This window comes from Phasianus colchicus, unplaced genomic scaffold (assembly GCF_987193195.1).
Source record: "Phasianus colchicus unplaced genomic scaffold, bPhaCol1.hap1.1 HAP1_SCAFFOLD_57, whole genome shotgun sequence".
NCBI classification, from domain to species: domain Eukaryota; kingdom Metazoa; phylum Chordata; class Aves; order Galliformes; family Phasianidae; genus Phasianus; species Phasianus colchicus.
Window position 1 is genome coordinate 190001 of NW_028325234.1, and position 7500 is coordinate 197500.

Sequence of the window (7500 nt, forward strand, 5' to 3'; positions counted from 1 at the left end):
TTTTACTTTTTTTTTGCTGCGTTTTTCATTTTTATTTTTTTCCTTTGTTTTTATGTTTTCTTTCTTTCTTTTCTATCTTCTGTTCCGTCTCGTTTAACTTCGAACGTTTCAGCTTCTGTTTTTCTATTTTTTGAAATCTTTTTTTATGTTTATTTCTTTTAGCTTTCCCATCTCATCGTTCAAAATATCAAAAATATTTTTCTACGTACCTGTCTGCTTGCTCGCTCGCTCGCTCGTTTGTTTGCTTCCTCGCTTGCGGGCGTACGTTTTCCCAATGCTTTTTGAACCTCTGTCTAGTTGTTTATTTCTCTGTTTATTGATTTGTCGGCTCTCTCTCTCTCTCTCTCTCTCTCGCGTGCGTGCGTAGGCCCGGCCCGGCCCGGCCCGGCAGGCCCTCGCGAGGCGCGGGAGGTCGCGACGGGGATGCGGGTAGAGCCGGCGGCCGGCGCCTGAGGCCTTCCTTGCCCCCGCCCGCCCTGCACACGCACCCCCCCCCCTCCCCCCGCCCCCGGCCCCAGCCTTGACCCCTGACCCTCCCTCTCCCAGGCAGATGCGATTTTTAATTTCGTTTTTTTTTTTTCCTTTTTAAATGTTCCTTGACTTTCCTCGTTGTTCTGATCTTTTCATTTCATTTTATCTTTTGTTTTCCTATTTGTAGGCCCGGCTCGGGATGGCGGGCCCACGCCGAGGCGCGGGCGGTCGTGACGGGGTGGCGGTATGCCGCCACAGCCGCCGCTGCATTCCCCCCCCCCCCCCCCCCCTCCTCTTAACGTCCGTCCCGTGCCCCGTCGTCGTCCCCCCCCCCCCCCCCACCCAACACCCCTCGGCCCCCACCGCCCGGACTCGCCTCAACGTGATTTTTCTTTACCTATGGTTCTTTCCGTTTAGACTTCTGCCGTTTTCAGCTTTTTTAAAACTTTTCCATTTATATATGATGTTTCTCCGATTCCCCCCCAATATTTTTCCATTTGTTTGTTTATTTATTGCTTGGCTTGCTCGCTCGCTCACTCGCTCGCTCGCCCGTGCGTGCGTGATTTTTTTTTTTTTAATTTTAATTTAATTTTTTCCTGTGTTTTTATGTTGTCTTGTTTAGCTTCAAACGTTTCAGCTTCTCTTTTTCTAACTTTTTTTTTAGTTCTTTTTTTTTTCTTTTTTAATTTTCCTCCTTATTTATTCATTCCATTAAAATATTTTCCTACGTACCTTTTCGCTTGCGTGCGTGCTGGCGGCTGCCCGCCTGAGCCCCCCCCCCCCCCCCCTCCTTTTTCTTTCTTTCTTTCTTTCTTTCTTTCTTTCTTTCTTTCTTTCTTTCTTTCTTTCTTTCTTTTTCTTTTCTTTTTCTTTTTCTTTTCTTTTCTTTTTTTCCCCCTCCGTGTTCCTGCTTTTCTGTTTTCGATTTTTCAGAAGCTTCTTAATTTTTGTATGTTTTTCTGATTTTTTTTGAACTTTTTTCCGTTTCTTTCTTTAGTTATTGGCTTAATTCATATATTTATCTATCTACCCATCCGTCTGCCTGTCTCCCCGTCCATTTGCTTGCTTGCTCGCTTGCTCGCTCGCCCGCTCCCGCGCGCGTGCGTTTGAGTAGGCCCGGCCCGGCCCGGCGCGCCCTTCCGTTGGGAAGAAGGGGGTCGCGACGGGCTTACGGGTAGATCTCGCGGCCGGCCACCTGAACTTCCCAGCGCGCAAAGCCTAAACCTGACCCTTACCCTAACCTCGCCCGCCTACCCTAACCCTAGCCCTAACCCGCCCTCTCCCGGACGTGCCCCGCCCGACTGGCCCGCTTTTCTGCAGCACCTGTAGACGTATTCTTCTTTCTCTCTCTCTTTCTCTCTTTCTCCCGCCCCCCCCCCCCCCCCCCCCCCCCCCCACCTCTTTCTTTCTTTCTCTCTTTTCTTTCCCACCCTAGTCCCCTCCCCCGGCCCCCCGGCCCCTCTTACTTTCTTCTCGAAGACGTCCATCCGACGTCCGTGCGAGCGCTCGTTTGCTCGGTGGTCGTCCGTTCCTTCCTTCCTTCTTCTTGGGGGACGTTGGCCGAGAGAGCTGCGGGATTTGGGTTTTCCGTTATTTCTTCTTCCCGCCTTTCCTTTCTTTTGCCGCTGCCCGTGCCCGTCCCCCTCCACCCACCCGACTCCCACCCTGCCCGATCGGACCGGGTTTGTTCGCCGTTCCCGCCTCCTTTTTTTTTTTCTTTTTAATTTCATTTTTTACTTTTTTAAGCTCCCTACCTCACCCGCACCCCCCCACACCCCCCTACCCACCACCACCACCACCTCCCACTCCGCCCTCCTCCTCCCCCTCCCCCTCCTCGGTTCCCCCCCCCCCCCCCCCCCGCCACCCTCCTTTTTTTTTTTTTTTTTAATTTTTCTCTCTCGCTTCCCTCCGGCGGGCCAGGCCCGATGGCTTCGACCGGTCCCCGCAAACTCCCGCCCCCCCCCCCCCCCCCCCCCCGAAACCGGCCGAGGACCCACCCCCAGCCCGCCACGCGCTTTCTTTCCGTTTCTTTCTATTTTTTCTTTTTTTTCTCTGGGGGGAAAGGGGGGGGGGGGGGGGTGGCCGGGCCGGGGTGGGTGGGTGAGGGAACGGGCACGCCCGCCGCCCGGGAGAGGGGCTCAGGGCGAGCCCGGCGTCCGGATGAGTCGAAGGAACGAATCCCAGACGAACGCACACACCCACCCCCGGGACGGACGAGGCCGTTCCCCGCCGGCCTACCTCTGCCGCCGTCTTCCCGCCATTTCTTTTCCTCCCCGCGCTGACACGAGCGGCCGATCCCGTCGCGAGCCCGCCGGACGTTTCCCGCCCGCCCCGCTACGCGCGGGCGGGGACCCGCCGGCGCCTGCGCGCTTCCGCAGAGGGGGAGTGGGGCGGGGGGGGCGGGGGTGGGGAGTGGGGGGAGGAAGCGGGGGACATAGCGGCGAGCGGGAAAAGCGCCCTCCCCGCCCAAAACACAAACACACACCATCACCACCCCCACCCCGCAAGCCGCGGGCGGATCGGGTTAGAAATACCCGACTCCGAACACCCGGCGCGAAGAGCTACCGGGCCACCGAGCGAAAAGGGAATCAAACGAAAAGTGTCAAACGAGCGAACGCGCACGCAAACACGCGCCGGTAAAATAAACAAACGAACGGACAGACAAACAAACGCACGCGAGACGAACGAGAAGGGGCCTCCGCCGGACCCCGAGCCGCGGCGGCCGCAATGCGGACCCCGCACCGAACCGCGCCGAACGCGGCCGGACGCCCCTCAGAGCGGGGGCGGCCGGCCGCGCCAGCCGCCGACACGCGGAGCCCGAGTACGCCAGGAACGGGCCGGCCCGGGAGCGACCGACTCGGTCGAACCGAGGCGGAGGCGGCGGCGGCGGCGGCGGCGGCTCGGGTACGACGGAAAGACGGCAAGGCCCAGGCGAGCGCCGAACAACCCGGTCGCTGCCGCGGCGGCGGCCGGACTGCGCGCGGTCTATACGGCTCGGCGCGGCTCCGCCGGTCCGCAGCGGCAAGGAGAGGTCGGCAAAAACGGACGGCCGGAGGTCGCTGCGGCGCCGGCCAGGCAGCGGCGGCCACGTCAGCCCGGCTCCGCGCGGTTGCCTGGTCTCCCGCAGCGGGCCAGAGGTCGCTGCGGAGCCGGCCCGGCCGCGGCGGCCACGTCTACCCGGCTCCGCGAGGCTGCATGGCGAGGCGTAGCCGGCCTGGGGTCGCTGCGGCGCCGTTCCTGCAGCGGCGGCCACGTCTACCCGGCTCCGCGAGGCTGCATGGCGCGGCTGCAGCCGCCCAGGGGTCGCTGCGGCGCCGTCCCGGCAGCGGCGGCCACGTCTACCCGGCTCCGCGAGGCTGCATGGCGAGGCGTGGCCGGCCTGGGGTCGCTGCGGCGCCGTTCCGGCATCGGCGGCCACGTCTACCCGGCTCCGCGCGGCTGCCTGGCGCGGCGCAGCCGCCCAGGGGTCGCTGCGGCGCCGGCCCGGCTGCGGCGGCCACGTCTAGCCGGCTCCGCGCGGCTGCCTGGCCCGGCGCGGCCGCCCAGGGGTCGCTGAGGCGCCGGGCCGGCAGCGGTGGCCACGTCTACCCGGCTCCGCGAGGCTGCATGGCGAGGCGTGGCCGGCCTGGGGTCGCTGCGGCGCCGGCCCGGCAGAGGCGGCCACGTCTACCCGGCTCCGCGCGGCTGCCTGGCGCGGCGCAGCCGCCCAGGGGTCGCTGCGGCGCCGTCCCGGCTGCGGCGGCCACGTCTACCCGGCTCCGCGCGGTTGCCTGGTCTCCCGCAGCGGGCCAGAGGTCGCTACGGAGCCGTCCCGGCAGCGGCGGCCACGTCTACCCGGCTCCGGGAGGCTGCCTGGCCTCCCGCAGACGGCCTGGGGTCGCTGCGGCGCCGGCCCAGCAGCCGCGGCCACGTCAGCCCGACTCCGCGCGGCTTCCTTGTGCGGCGCAGCGGGCCCGGCGTCGCTGCGGAGCCGTCCCGGCAGCGGCGGCCACGTCTACCCGGCTCCGCGAAGCTGCATTTCGCGACTGCAGCCGTCCTGGGGTCGCTGGGGCGCAGTTCCGGCATCGGCGGACAAGTCTACCCGGCTCCGCGCGGCTGCATGGCGCGGCTCAACCGGCCTGGGGTCGCTGCGGCGGCGGCCCGGCAGCCGCGGCCACGTCTACCCGGCTCCGCGAAGCTGCATGGCGCGGCGTAGCCGGCCTGGGGTCGCTGCGGCGCCGTTCCGGCATCGGCGGCCACGTCTACCCGGCTCCGCGAGGCTGCATGGCGCGGCTCAACCGGCCTGGGGTCGCTGCGGCGCCGGCCCGGCAGCGGCGGCCACGTCTACCCGGCTCCGCGCGGCTGCCTGGCGCGGCTCAACCGGCCTGGGGTCGCTGCGGCGCCGGCCCGGCGGCGGCGGCCACGTCTACCCGGCTCCGCGAAGCTGCATGGCGCGGCTCAACCGGCCTGGGGTCGCTGCGGCGCCGTTCCGGGAGCTGCGGCCACGTCTACCCGGCTCCGCGCGGTTGCCTGGTCTCCCGCAGACGGCCTGGGGTCGCTGCGGCGCCGGCCCGGCATCGGCGGACGAGTCTACCCGGCTCCGCGCGGCTGCCTGGCGCGGCTCAACCGGCCTGGGGTCGCTGCGGCGCCGGCCCGGCAGCGGCGGCCACGTCTACCCGGCTCCGCGAGGCTGCATGGCGAGGCGTGGCCGGCCTGGGGTCGCTGCGGCGCCGGCCCGGCAGAGGCGGCCACGTCTACCCGGCTCCGCGCGGCTGCCTGGCGCGGCGCAGCCGCCCAGGGGTCGCTGCGGCGCCGTCCCGGCTGCGGCGGCCACGTCTACCCGGCTCCGCGCGGTTGCCTGGTCTCCCGCAGCGGGCCAGAGGTCGCTACGGAGCCGTCCCGGCAGCGGCGGCCACGTCTACCCGGCTCCGCGAAGCTTCATTGCGCGACTGCAGCCGTCCTGGGGTCGCTGCGGCGCAGTCCCGGCATCGGCGGACGAGTCTAACCCGGCTCCGCGAGGCTGCATGGCGCGGCGTAGCCGGCCTGGGGTCGCTGCGGCGCCGTTCCGGCATCGGCGGCCACGTCTACCCGGCTCCGCGCGGCTGCCTGGCGCGGCGCAGCCGCCCAGGGGTCGCTGCGGCGCCGGCCCGGCAGCGGCGGCCACGTCTGCCCGGCTCCGCGAGGCTGCATGGCGAGGCGTAGCCGGCCTGGGGTCGCTGCGGCGCCGTTCCGGCATCGGCGGCCACGTCTACCCGGCTCCGCGCGGATGCCTGGCGCGGCGCAGCCGCCCAGTGGTCGCTGCGGCGCCGGCCCGGCAGCGGCGGCCACGTCTACCCGGCTCCGGGAGGCTGCCTGGCCTCCCGCAGACGGCCTGGGGTCGCAGCGGCGGCCCGGTAGCCGCGGCCACGTCAGCCCGGCTCCGCGCGGCTGCGTGGAGCGTCGCAGCCGGCCCGGCTTCTCCTCGGAGCCGCCCCGGCAGCGGCGGCCACGTCTACCCGGCTCCGCGAGGCTGCATGGCGCGGCGTAGCCGGCCTGGGGTCGCTGCGGCGCCGCCCCGGCTGCGGCGGCCACGTCTACCCGGCTCCGCGAAGCTGTACGGCGCGGCTCAACCGGCCTGGGGTCGCTGCGGCGCCGTTCCGGCAGCGGCGGCCACGTCTACCCGGCTCCGCGCGGTTGCCTGGTCTCCCGCAGACGGCCTGGGGTCGCTGCGGCGGCGGCCCGGCGGCGGCGGCCACGTCAGCCCGACTCCGCGAAGCTGCATGGCGCGACTGCAGCCGTCCTGGGGTCGCTGCGGCGCCGTTACGGCATCGGCGGACGAGTCTACCCGGCTCCGCGCGGCTGCCTGGCGCGGCTCAACCGGCCTGGGGTCGCTGCGGCGCCGGCCCGGCAGCGGCGGCCACGTCTACCCGGCTCCGCGCGGCTGCACGGCGCGGCGTAGCCGGCCTGGGGTCGCTGCGGCGCCGTTCCGGCAGCAGCGGCCACGTCTACCCGGCTCCGCGCGGCTGCCTGGCGCGGCTCAACCAGCCTGGTGTCGCTGCGGCGCCTTTTCGGCAGCGGCGGCCACGTCTACCCGGCTCCGCGCGGTTTCCTTGGTCTCCCGCAGCGGGAAGAGGTCGCTGCGGAGCCGGCCCGGCAGCGGCGGCCACGTCTACCCGGCTCCGCGAGGCTGCATGGCGAGGCGTAGCCGGCCTGGGGTCGCTGCGGCGCCGTTCCGGCATCGGCGGCCACGTCTACCCGGCTCCGCACTGCTGCCTGGCGCGGCGCAGCCGCCCAGGGGTCGCTGCGGCGCCGGCCCGGCAGCGGCGGCCACATCTACCCGGCTCCGCGAGGCTGCATGGCGAGGCGTAGCCGGCATGGGGTCGCTGCGGCGCCGTTCCGGCAGCGGCGGCCACGTCTACCCGGCTCCGGGAGGCTGCCTGGCCTCCCGCAGACGACTGGGGTCGCAGCGGCGGCCCGGTAGCCGCGGCCACGTCAGCCCGGCTCCGCGCGGCTGCCTGGAGCGGCGCAGCCGGCCCGGCTTCGCCGCGGAGCCGTCCCGGCAGCTGCGGCCACGTCTACCCGGCTCCGCGAAGCTTCATTGCGCGACTGCAGCCGTCCTGGGGTCGCTGCGGCGCAGTTCCGGCATCGGCGGACGAGTCTAACCCGGCTCCGCGCGGCTGCATGGCGCGGCTCAAACGGCCTGGGGTCGCTGCGGCGCCGGCCCGGCAGCGGCGGCCACGTCTACCCGGCTCCGCGAGGCTGCATGGCGCGGCGTAGCCGGCCTGGGGTCGCTGCGGCGCCGTTCCGGCATCGGCGGCCACGTCTACCCGGCTCCGCGCGGCTGCCTGGCGCGGCGCAGCCGCCCAGGGGTCGCTGCGGCGCCGCCCCGGCAGCGGTGGCCACGTCTACCCGGCTCCGCGAGGCTGCATGGCGAGGCGTGGCCGGCCTGGGGTCGCTGCGGCGCCGGCCCGGCAGAGGCGGCCACGTCTACCCGGCTCCGCGCGGCTGCCTGGCGCGGCGCAGCCGCCCAGGGGTCGCTGCGGCGCCGTTCCGGCTGCGGCGGCCACGTCT